The sequence below is a fragment of the Gnatocerus cornutus genome, unplaced genomic scaffold, assembly GCF_029298725.1.
Source record: "Gnatocerus cornutus isolate USDA-ARS CGAHR unplaced genomic scaffold, icGnaCorn1.1 ctg00000191.1, whole genome shotgun sequence".
NCBI classification, from domain to species: domain Eukaryota; kingdom Metazoa; phylum Arthropoda; class Insecta; order Coleoptera; family Tenebrionidae; genus Gnatocerus; species Gnatocerus cornutus.
This window is the reverse complement of record NW_028275522.1, coordinates 23,733-35,372: the sequence shown is the minus strand read 5'-3', so window position 1 is coordinate 35,372 and position 11,640 is coordinate 23,733. Positions and strand designations below refer to the sequence as shown.

The window sequence follows — 11,640 nt, the reverse complement described above, 5'->3', positions numbered from 1 at the left end:
TACCTACGTTAATTCTTTTCATTTGATTCATCCGATATCCGAGATGGCGAGAACTAAACAGACGGCTCGTAAATCTACCGGTGGCAAGGCACCTAGAAAACAGTTGGCCACGAAGGCGGCCAGAAAAAGCGCTCCCGCCACCGGAGGTGTCAAGAAACCTCACCGTTACAGGCCCGGTACGGTCGCCCTTCGTGAGATTCGTCGTTATCAAAAGAGCACTGAACTTTTGATCCGCAAGCTGCCTTTCCAACGTCTCGTCCGAGAGATCGCCCAAGATTTCAAGACCGATCTCCGTTTCCAAAGTTCGGCCGTGATGGCACTTCAAGAAGCCAGCGAGGCTTATCTCGTCGGCCTCTTCGAAGACACCAACTTGTGCGCCATCCACGCCAAACGTGTCACCATCATGCCGAAAGACATCCAATTGGCGAGACGCATTCGTGGCGAGAGGGCTTAAATTTCCTCCATCCATCCATCCATCCATCCGATCCGACCATCTAGAATTAACAAATTCTTCATCTTCGAAGGTGTTAAAAGAAGAAAAAAAAAATCGGTTCTTTTCAGAACCACAATTATTTTCCAACGAATTGAAAATTTATCGTTCGCGCATGCAACTTTTTGAGATTGAAAAAAAAAAAAAAAAAAAAAAAAAGTTAGGTTATGTGATTTATTCACAAAATTCGTACTTACATAAAACGATAAACTTTTGCTTTTTTCTTTCACATTAAATTTTCTTTTAACTGAGACTATTTGAAACATTATTATATAATAAAGTTTATCATTCTTTGTAATAACACTGTTTCGACAGTCAAATGAATAGACAAGAAAATCAAATGAAAGTATGTATCTCCTCAACAGAATGTGCATTGTCCAAGCGAATCTTTCGTTCGTTTCTTGAAAATAATTGTGGCCCTGAAAAGGGCCATTTATTTGTATCGATGGTGCCCCTACGTCGATATATACGATCGGAGCACGTTCCCGAAACCACCAGGACGTCGTCGTCGTTGAAAAAATTAAATCATCGTCGTCGACTTTTCACTTCTTTCTCTTGGGTGAAGCGGTTTTTTTCGCTTTGACGGTGACGGCTTTGGCCGTTTTCGGTTTCGGCGCTTTCGGTTTCTTGGTTGGACCGGCCTTGTTGGATTTCTTCGCTTTCGATGGCGTCTTGGGTTTGACGGGCGATCTGGAGGCGGCGCTGGCTTTCTTTTCGGGAGCGGACGCAGCCTTTCTAGCCTTCGATACGGCGACGCTCTTCTTTTCGGCGGCAGTTTTCTTAGACTTGGCCGAAGCGGCGGGGGCGGCCTTCTTACCGGCTTTTGAGGCGGATCCTTTTTCGGCGGACGTCGGCGCTGACGCGACGGAACGTTTAGCAACGCCCGTCTTCTTGGATTTCGCCGATGACGACGCGGTCGCAGCGGCAGATCTCTTTTTCGTGGCGGACGGAGCCTTAGCTGCACCGGTGACGGCAGAAGCCAACTTGAACGAACCGGAAGCTCCTTTTCCTTTGGTTTGGACCAACGAACCGGATGCGACGGCGCCCTTAAGGTACTTCTTGATGAAAGGCGCAAATTTTTCCGCGTCGACTTTGTAGTTGGCCGCGACATATTTCTTGATCGCCTGCAACGAAGAACCGCCGCGTTCCTTCAAGCCTTTGATGGCGTTGGTGACCATCTCCGAAGTGGGCGGATGAGAAGGTTTGCTTCTCGGATTTTTGGGCTTCTTCTCCTTCTTCACCGGTGAGGAGCCGGAAGTGGCACCGGCGACCGTCGAAGCTGCTTGATTTTCTACGTCGGCCATATTTTCGTCTATCGCGCGCGCGTTTTTTTCTTTTTATTATAGGTAGGCTTATTCTTCGGTGAAAGAACGAATGAACTTTACAGAACGAATTGGGCGCCAAAGTCAAAGTGTTGGCGCGTTCGAAAACGCGCGGACCGCGGACTAAACGAGAGCCTTCTCGTCGAGTTAGAAAATTCAGTGGGCCTCGAATACAGCTTTCGCGTGATGGCATCGTTCTCTTTACGCGAAGATCACCGCCTCCGGGTGCGGGAACATGAGCGATTCGGTCGGCGATGGCCTCCTGAATAACCTCAAGTTTTCCCGGACGACCAGCCGACCTCCAAAAGCGAACAAGGACCGATCGAACGTCGACTCGAACAAAGACCCTCCGAAACAAGGAGATGACATCCAAGTTCGACGCCGACGTTACGCGTTTTCCACGAATAACAGGAAAGTTCCGCTTTCGACCAGACAAACTTGGAAGCATCCTCTACAAGTTTCACGAACGAATCGGTCGAAAAGTACGTGCGATCTTTTCGAAAATCGCCTCGCAAAGAGACGCAGCACGGATCGGAGCGACGACCGACGAACCTGCAGAGTGTAGGAAAAAAATTCACAAACGGTCGAAGATGACGTCCGAGAAGGTCGAATTTTTTCAAGAACGAAGATAAAACCTTCGCCTTTCGTAGGAGTTGATTTTTGAAAACGATCTTGACGAACAGGTCGGAAAAAAAACGATGTCAATTTCGGACTCGACCATGAGAAACGAATTTGTACGACGAACGGACTTTTCGAACGACTTTTTTCGCAAAATCGACATTTTTTCCTCAAAAATTACCTCACACGACGAAATCCCATCATCGAAACATCACCGAAAACAGTTTTGACGGCGAAATTCTCGTCAATTTTACGAAAATAAAGGGAAAATCAGACGGACCACCGTCGAACATCCAGCGACGGGAACGGACGAGTTTTTTAATTTTTCTTGCCAATTCATTGCGAAAGAAGCAATTTTTCTCGACGAAACCATTTTATAATCATAAAAAAAACTCCCCAAACACCACAAACCAACAAAAATACGGAAATCTTGCATTGTTTGCATTTTTCAGACACTCTAAATAAAACTACGTCGATGTCGGCGGATTTTCAGTCGGTCGTCGGTCGACAGAAATCCAACGAAATTTTCATTTGTTCTTCTCAAAAACGAAAAACAAACAAATCAACAAAACATTCCCTACTATTAGTCGACATTTCGAGCAGAAACTACGAACGTCGAAAGATTTAAAAAATGAAATATGTAGGTGTGCGTGCGTGCGTACTTACTTGAAACTTTTTTCTTGTTTCATCGTCGCACTGGAACAAATTAAATTTTAATGCAATGTAAACGCGACCACACTTTCGACGAAAACATCTCTATGAATCGAACGACGTCGGAAAAAGAATAAATCGAGAAGAGAACAAATCATGAAACAACACACACCCACCCCGCCCGGCCCGGCCAGAGTGGTGGGAATTTCGATGAATGAACAGACAAAGAAACCAACTCTGTTATCAGTTCTAAGAAAGAAAGCAGGTAGCGGCGGCGGCGAACCTTCGACCGTACTACGGTCAGTTCATGAATTAACCCCGTCCGTTCGGAGTTTATTCATCTCCGGTCCGTGTCGGCGTTTACTTCAAGTGGGTGCTATTTCCATCTAAGCAAGCAAGTGAGTAAGTAAGTTCTCAAATTTTAAATTACGTTAATCGCAAGTGACTCGTTGAGATCGTCAAACGAACAATTTAATTTAACGCCTCATACGAGTTTTTTTTTTTCGTCATTTTGTCGCAAAAAAAAAACTAAAAAACGACTCGCAAAAAAAAATTTTTTTTTTTTCTTCTTTTAAATCTTGTACATTTTCTGACATGTGTACCATCGAAAAATGTCACATCCAAACGATCGAACAATCACAAAAAATCGTCAACGTACCATCTTGGAAAATTTTACCAGGCAACGACCATACCACGTTGAAAACTACCGGTTCTCGTCCGATCACCGAAGTCAAGCAACGTCGGGCGCGGTCAGTACTTGGATGGGTGACCGCTTGGGAACACCGCGTGCCGTTGTCTCTACTCTTTTCTTTTTTTATTAACATTTCTGATGTCAAACTTTTTTTAAATATATTTTTCACTATTTATATTTTCTCTCAGGAACTTATATAGTATGAAGACGAAAATTTTTAATTCGTTCGAGTTGAATTTGTGGTTCTGAAAAGAACCGATTTTTTTTCTTTTTTTTCCAACCAACTTCCAAGCTGCTCGAGGAGGATTTATTTTGAACTGGTGTATTTGGTGACGGCCTTGGTTCCTTCAGAAACGGCGTGCTTCGCCAATTCACCGGGCAAAAGAAGACGCACCGCCGTCTGGATCTCCCTGCTGGTTATGGTCGAACGTTTGTTGTAATGAGCGAGGCGACTGGCTTCAGCAGCTATACGTTCGAAGATGTCGTTCACGAAACTGTTCATGATAGACATAGCCTTGCTGGAGATACCGGTATCGGGATGGACCTGCTTCAACACCTTGTAAATGTAGATGGCGTAACTCTCCTTCCTCCTGCGCTTCTTTTTCTTGTCGCTCTTCGAGATGTTCTTTTGAGCTTTTCCGGCCTTCTTGGCCGCCTTACCGCTGGTCTTGGGTGGCATTCTCTTCTAGTCGTCGAGTTAAAAAAACGTTTAAAAACAGAAAACGAGACAGACACGACGTGCACGTTACGACGAGTATACTCGATCTAAAACGCCGCACACCTAAAATCCCTCTATTTATAACGAGCGAGCGACAAACAGGCGCTCCGCCTTAGTTCGTCGTTCGACCATTGCCCTAACGAGATGGCGCTGTACCGACCATATAAATTTCTAGCCTTCGCCGCGTTCGGCATTTATTCCGAGTCGAGCGTTCGAAGTGAGAAGACGTGTCTTCAGAGCATCGTTCCCGACAGCGAATTTTCTGCGACTTCCCTGCAACCAGTGCGACCCAGTGTGCCCACCCATCCACGTCGGACAGCGGACACCGTTGCTGCGACAAGTAGCGGTCACCCATCCAACGCCGGACGGGAAGCGGCGCTGCTGCGCTCCACACACCTTTTCAAGAGAGCAGTGCCCGTGAGCTGCGAAGTGAGCGGTGCATTGCAAGCAGTGCAACGACAAAAGACGTTTCTGCGCCTTTTCCCCTGATGGACACTCAGTGAAGTGCGATTCAACCCCCGACAACATGAGTTCCACCAGGATGGAGGAACTCTTCGCTGGACTTCAACAGTCCCTCCAACAGTCCCTCTCGGCGGCCCTCCAGCAGCAGCAGCAACACCTGCAGCAGCAGTTCGAGGCGTTCACCGAGAACTTCGCGACCCGGCTCGGAGGACTCGAGCTCCAAATGGCCGTCACCACGGCGGCCATCAGCGAACTCACCACCACCGCTGCCGCCGCCACCCCCAGGACCATGAGGTCCTTCAGCCCGGCCTTTTCGGAGATGTCATTCTCCTCGAAGAGGTCGTTCCCCAGGTCCCCAACAAGGGACGCCCCGCTCGCCACCAGCAACAAGTTTGCTGCCCTGGCCGACCTCGAGGACGAGGACGGCCAATCCATCCCCAAGAGGACCAGGGGTAAGAAATCGCCGGAGCCCGGCTTTAATTTCTTTCCCTTCCAGACCACTTCGGGGGTAAAACCCAAGCCCCGCCCAGCGATCCGCCCCTCGTCGAGCCAGGAAGGCAGCCGCCTCACGACGCCGAGGAACCCATCCCCCATCCCGACGGAAGTCTTGAACCTGCGCCCCAGCGCCCCGAGCAGCCAGAAGTTGGCACCGCTCGGCCACTCCGTGCCAGAAAAGACGAAGAAAACAGCGAAGACATCCAAGAAATCCACCAAGGGCTCCAAGTCGTCCAAAACGACGACAACTGCCCCCTCGTTCCGCGACGTCGCGGTAAGCAGGCCGACCCCTGCAGCCGCCCCCGACTCCGACATCGTCCCCTCCACTTCACGGGGAACCACCACCTCCCAGACGAGCATCGCCATCATTGCGAACCAGCTCGTCAACGACGCCATGGAAGGCGTCGGCGAAGAGGGCGACAAGATCGGAGAAGAACGAAGATCTTCCTCCACTCATCCCGACGGTGACGACGCCGAAGCGCCACCGAAGAAAACTCGAGTCCCACCCATCACAATGTTGGACTCGACAAAATTCCTCTCCGTCCAGAGGAAAGCGAGGACCGCCGGCATCGCGATCCACAAGGCTGCCGCCACCGCTGACGGCGGCATGAGGATCCAAACGGCTTCGTCGGAGGAATTCAGGGGTCTCACTCGACTCCTGGAAAAAGAGAAGGTGGAGTATTTCACCTACTCGCTCCCCGAAGCCCGACCGGCAAGAGCCGTCATCAGAGGAGTCCCAGTCGGGATCTCCTCCGAAGAGGTCCTCCAGGACCTGCTGAAGACCGGCATCCCAGCCCTGCGCGCCAGCAGGATGCATCGCCAGGGAAGAAAGCTCCCCCTGGTCCTGGTTGAGGTCCCAGCCAACCAGACGGAGAACATCCACCGCGTGACCAGGATGTTCGAGGCCATCTCCGTCAAGGTGGAGAAGCCCCACAAGAAAGAAGCGACGAGTCAGTGCCACCGCTGCCAACGCTTCCACCACTCACAGACGCACTGCACAGCCAAGCCGCGCTGCGTGAAGTGTGCAGGCGAACATCGTTCTGGGGAATGCCAGAAACCCAGAACCGCCCCCGCCAAGTGCGCAAACTGTAGTGGCACTCACACTGCCAACTACAAGGGGTGCACAAAGTTCCCGAAACCAGCGAGGAACCCCCCGACACCGAAGAGGACGCAAGCAGCCGCCGCTCCCCGGACCACCGCCGCCGCCCCCAGGACCGCCGCTCCCAGAACCGCCGCCCCCAGGACCCCCGCCGCCCCCGGAACCATCTCATGGGCCGAGATGGTCAAAGGAGGAACTCCGGCGAAGAAGCAAGAAGTGAACTTCGCCCTCCAGAAGAACCAACTCCTGGAGGCCATCACTCAAGCCAAAGACACAAAGGATCTCGCCAGGAAACTGGCAGCGTTTGTATCGCTCTTGTGCTAAATGGGTAGTTCCTCACTAATTCCCTCTTCCCTACAGATTGCGTTCTGGAACGCCAACGGACTCCGGCAAGCTCGTAATGAGCTTGAGGAATTCATGGACCGACTTGAAGTGGACATCGTACTTCTGTGCGAGACGAGACTTCAAGAGGCGTCCCGGGACCCAAAAATTCCTGGATTCACACTTCATCGATCCGATAGGCCGAATGGACGTGGAGGTGGCACCGCCATCTACGTGAGAAGCGCCATCAAGCACAACGCTGCGAACGTCCCAGATCTCCAACATCTGGAAGCGACGACCGTCACGATCTCGACCACCAGGGGACCCCTCCGGCTTGTAGCTTGCTACAATCCACCGGGGCACAACACCCGGCTCCTCGAAGCTGACCTTCTGGCCATCATGGACGGCAACACTCCAGTCATCGCTGCTGGCGACTTCAACGCCAAGCACAACAACTGGGGCAGCCGAACCAACAACCAAAATGGCCTCACTCTCGACGTTCTTCTGCAACGACACCCCGACATCGGAGTTTGTGCGCCGGTTCAACCGACGTACCACAACTACCGAACTGGGCTTCCCGACACACTTGACATCGCCATCGTCAAGAACGTGCGCCACCAGATTGAGCTGACGACAATTGACGAACTTTCTTCGGATCACAGCCCCGTTCTGATGCAAATCGGCAACGAGGCAAACGAACCAGAAGTCGTCACCACGTCAACAGTGAACTGGATGGATTTCATCGCCCACGCGGAGAATGAGTTCAGAGAATTCCCCGAGATCGAACACCAAGGTCAAATCGAGGCAGCAGTCGAAGAATTCGAGAGACGGATTCAAGCCGCCATCGCCCAATCCACCACGACTTCCTCCCGGCCGCCAACCAAACGGCGCACGATTCCCCAAAGAATCGTGGACATGATCAGGGAGAAAAACCGTGCCAGAAGAATCGCAAGGAGAAGCGGCCTCGCCGTGGACCGAACGATTGCGAACCGTCTCCAGCGAGAGATCACGATCGACCTCCAGGAGTTCAGAAATGAACAATGGGAGGAGAAACTCGAGTCTCTCACCACGGAAGACAACTCGATCTGGAGGATGACCAGGGCACTTCGCAGCAGCAAGAAACCGCTCCCTCCCATCCACGGAAGAAATGGAATCGTCTTCACCGACGAGGAAAAAGCGGCGGCGTTTGCAGACAGCTTGGAACTGCAATGCAGAACCAACCTGGAGAACGCCGACGACGACCATCTCGACCACGTGGAAAGCCACGTCCGGGAAATCATCGATGAAGATCCCGAAATTCCCATTCCACCCACTTCTCCCGAAGAAATCCGACTCCTAATCCGGGGACTTCGACCCAGAAAAGCACCAGGTCCTGATAACATCACCAACAGGATCCTGAAACACCTGCCAGATAACACGGTTGTATCGTTAGCGAATATTTGTAATGCCGCATTCAAATTTCGTTATTTTCCAGATCGTTGGAAGTGCGCAACGGTGATCTTCATTCCGAAACCGGGCAAGGACCACAAATTTCCGCAAAACCATCGACCGATCAGCCTGCTGTCCGCAGTTGGCAAGGTCGCGGAAAAACTCATCCACTCCCGACTGGCGAAAATCGTCAAAGACTTCCACATCCTGCCAGATGAGCAATTTGGCTTCCGTCCAAAGCACTCCACCTCCGATCAGCTGCTAAGAGTCGTAGAATACGCCGCCACCGGGATCGAGCGCAAGCAAGTGACTGGTGCAGTCTTTCTCGACGTCTCCAAAGCCTTCGACACCGTTTGGCACGATGGACTTGTTTACAAGCTCCACACCAACGGCGTTCCGCTGGCGATGGTGCAGCTGGTCCACTCCTTCCTCCAGGACAGAAAATTCCGGACACGCATCGGCAATTCTCTCTCCGAACTCCACGACATCGAGGCCGGGGTCCCTCAAGGCTCCGCCCTCTCCCCTCTCCTGTACGCGGTGTACACCGCGGACATCCCCAGGACACAGAGGACATCGTTGGCCGTCTACGCAGATGACACAGCGATTCTCGCCCGCTCGAAGCAACCGCTGCTGGCAACCCGATACCTTCAGGAAGCCGTCAGCCGCCTCGAGGACTGGTGCAAGCTCTGGCTGATCGACGTCAACCCCGAAAAGAGCACAGCGCTCTTAGTGACGCGACGTAGAGTTCAGCCAGAGGGTGAGATCGAGATGTTCAACAGAGTCATCCCCTGGAGAGACAGGGTGAAGTACCTGGGTGTCATCATCGACCAAAAGCTCGACTTCCGCCATCACCTTGACTACGCCGTAGACAAGGGGAAGATGGCCATAGGAATGCTCCATTCGCTCATCTGCAGACGCAGCAAGATGTCAACCAACAACAAACTCCTGCTGTTCCGAACCATCATCCGTCCGACCATCACCTACGCATCGGTCGCCTGGGCGCACGCTCCCTCGCGCACCAACATGCTTCGGCTGGAGGTCCTCCAAAACCGATTCCTCCGACAGGCCTTCAACGCCCCATGGTTCGTCCGCAACGCCCAACTCCACCGGGAAGCAGATCTCCCCCTCATGGGGGAGTTTCTCTACGACATTGCGGTCCGGTCCTTCAGGAAAGCTGAAGATCACCCCAACCCACTCGTCCGACTCGCCATCGATTACGATGAAGAAGGTCCCTCCAGATGCAAGCGGCCCAAGATGGCGCTGCTTAGAAGGTGATGGGAGAAGAAATCCTCACCACCGCACCTTCCGATGAGCCCCCCAATTTGGTTTGAGCGTACCTTTTCGTCTTGCGCCTTGCGCAAATTTTCTCGCATGTTAATTTTAATGCACGTCAAGACACTGTGAAAGTCAGTCCTCAGCTTCTCTGAGCACCGCCTCCCACAGAAGTCTCTCCCCTGCTTTGCATGGCAACCCGCAGACCTTGTTTTTTCCCCGCGTCCGCGTCGCGAAAAACAAAACCCGCCTGCTGGGAATCGGCTTCTTCTGCGAAGTAGTCAAATCCCACTAGGTGAAGTTTTGAATCACTGAGAAAGAACCCTCTGTTCTTTCTCAGGCCTTCCGACTAGAATATAAGGGTAGCAAAAGCTACCCGCACATTCTCATTCCGCCCGATATATATATGTTCGGCATTTATTTCAAGCCGTACGTTTGTCAGTGCGCTTCGTGTCAGTCGCAGTAGGTGTTTTGCTGTTTATATCGTATAACAACATGTCCGGAAGAGGAAAAGGAGGTAAAGTGAAGGGAAAGGCGAAGTCTCGTTCCAGTCGTGCCGGACTTCAGTTTCCCGTCGGCAGAATTCATCGTCTTCTGCGTAAAGGAAACTACGCCGAAAGAGTGGGTGCAGGTGCTCCCGTTTATTTGGCGGCCGTAATGGAATATCTAGCCGCCGAAGTTCTCGAATTGGCAGGAAACGCCGCCAGAGATAACAAGAAAACCCGTATCATTCCGAGACATCTTCAATTGGCTATAAGGAACGACGAGGAGTTAAACAAGCTCCTTTCCGGCGTTACCATCGCCCAAGGCGGTGTCTTGCCCAACATCCAGGCGGTGTTGTTGCCCAAGAAGACCGAAAAGAAGCCTTAAATTTAATTCTTCGCCGCCGTCATCTCGAACGAAAAACAAAAACTTTTATAAAAACCATCTTCACATCGGCCCTTCTCAGGGCCAAAAATTCAACTCGAACGAATTGATTTTTTCGCCAAAATACAACAACCTATGAGAATCATGTTAAAAAGTCTTTTAGATATTTTAAAGTTAAACCGATCAATTAATTCATTATACGAGCGTAGACTGAACGGAAGATTTTCGATTACATTCAACCAAGAAAGATGATTTTTACGACTTTTCATCGTAATTTTTAGAAAAATTCAATGCCCGACTAAAGCACGAACTCGACAACTCTATCTATAATAATTTATTGATTATCTAATTCAAGAAACATTCCGATTCGTCGTAAATTTCTTCACATTTCGCACATTAATCTGTTAAGAACATACACACACACACCGGTCGCCTATACGTGCTCTCCGTCTCGATAATTTCTTGCAGCAGCAGTCGTCAGCGGTGAGCCGTAATACTACAATCAATCGTTTTATTTGCTATGAGATTTTGTTTCAAGTCACGTCTGAGGAGAGTAACTCTACCCCATATTGGACATAACCTCAAATATACTCTTCGTGGCAAAAACGTTCTTTTAACGATGGTCATTCTAACCTAAAACTGCTGTCAAAATTGTCAAAGTCGCCGCCTGGATCACAAATTAAAATGATCACTCACTCCGTACGATTTTCATTTCGATTTGAAGACAAACACACAATTGAGCAACATATTTAATTCGTTTGATTTATTTTGTGGTTCTGAAAAGAACCGTTTTTTTTTGTTTGTTTGTTTGCTTGCCTGCGGGGGGTTTGTTGTTATTCCTCTGAGGATGCGGATACACGTCATAAAATGATAAAATTAACCGCCGAAACCGTAAAGGGTACGACCTTGACGTTTCAGGGCGTAGACGACGTCCATGGCGGTGACGGTCTTACGTTTTGCGTGTTCGGTGTAAGTTACGGCGTCACGGATGACGTTCTCGAGGAAGACCTTCAACACACCTCTGGTTTCTTCGTAGATGAGACCGGAAATACGTTTCACACCACCACGACGAGCCAATCTTCTGATCGCCGGTTTCGTTATACCTTGGATGTTATCGCGTAGAACTTTGCGATGACGTTTGGCGCCACCTTTTCCCAATCCTTTGCCACCTTTACCACGACCGGTCATCTTGATAAAATTAGGAAA

At 50.5% G+C, this 11,640-nt stretch overlaps 1 non-coding gene across 1 annotated transcript; it reads left to right on the top strand.

The window, feature by feature from the left end:
• Positions 1-3,759: 3,759 nt before the first annotated feature.
• Positions 3,760-3,879, top strand: LOC148165818 (5S ribosomal RNA). The gene has a single exon (XR_015771152.1). It is a non-coding gene; the product is annotated as a 5S ribosomal RNA (ribosomal RNA).
• The last annotated feature ends 7,761 nt before the right edge of the window (positions 3,880-11,640 follow it).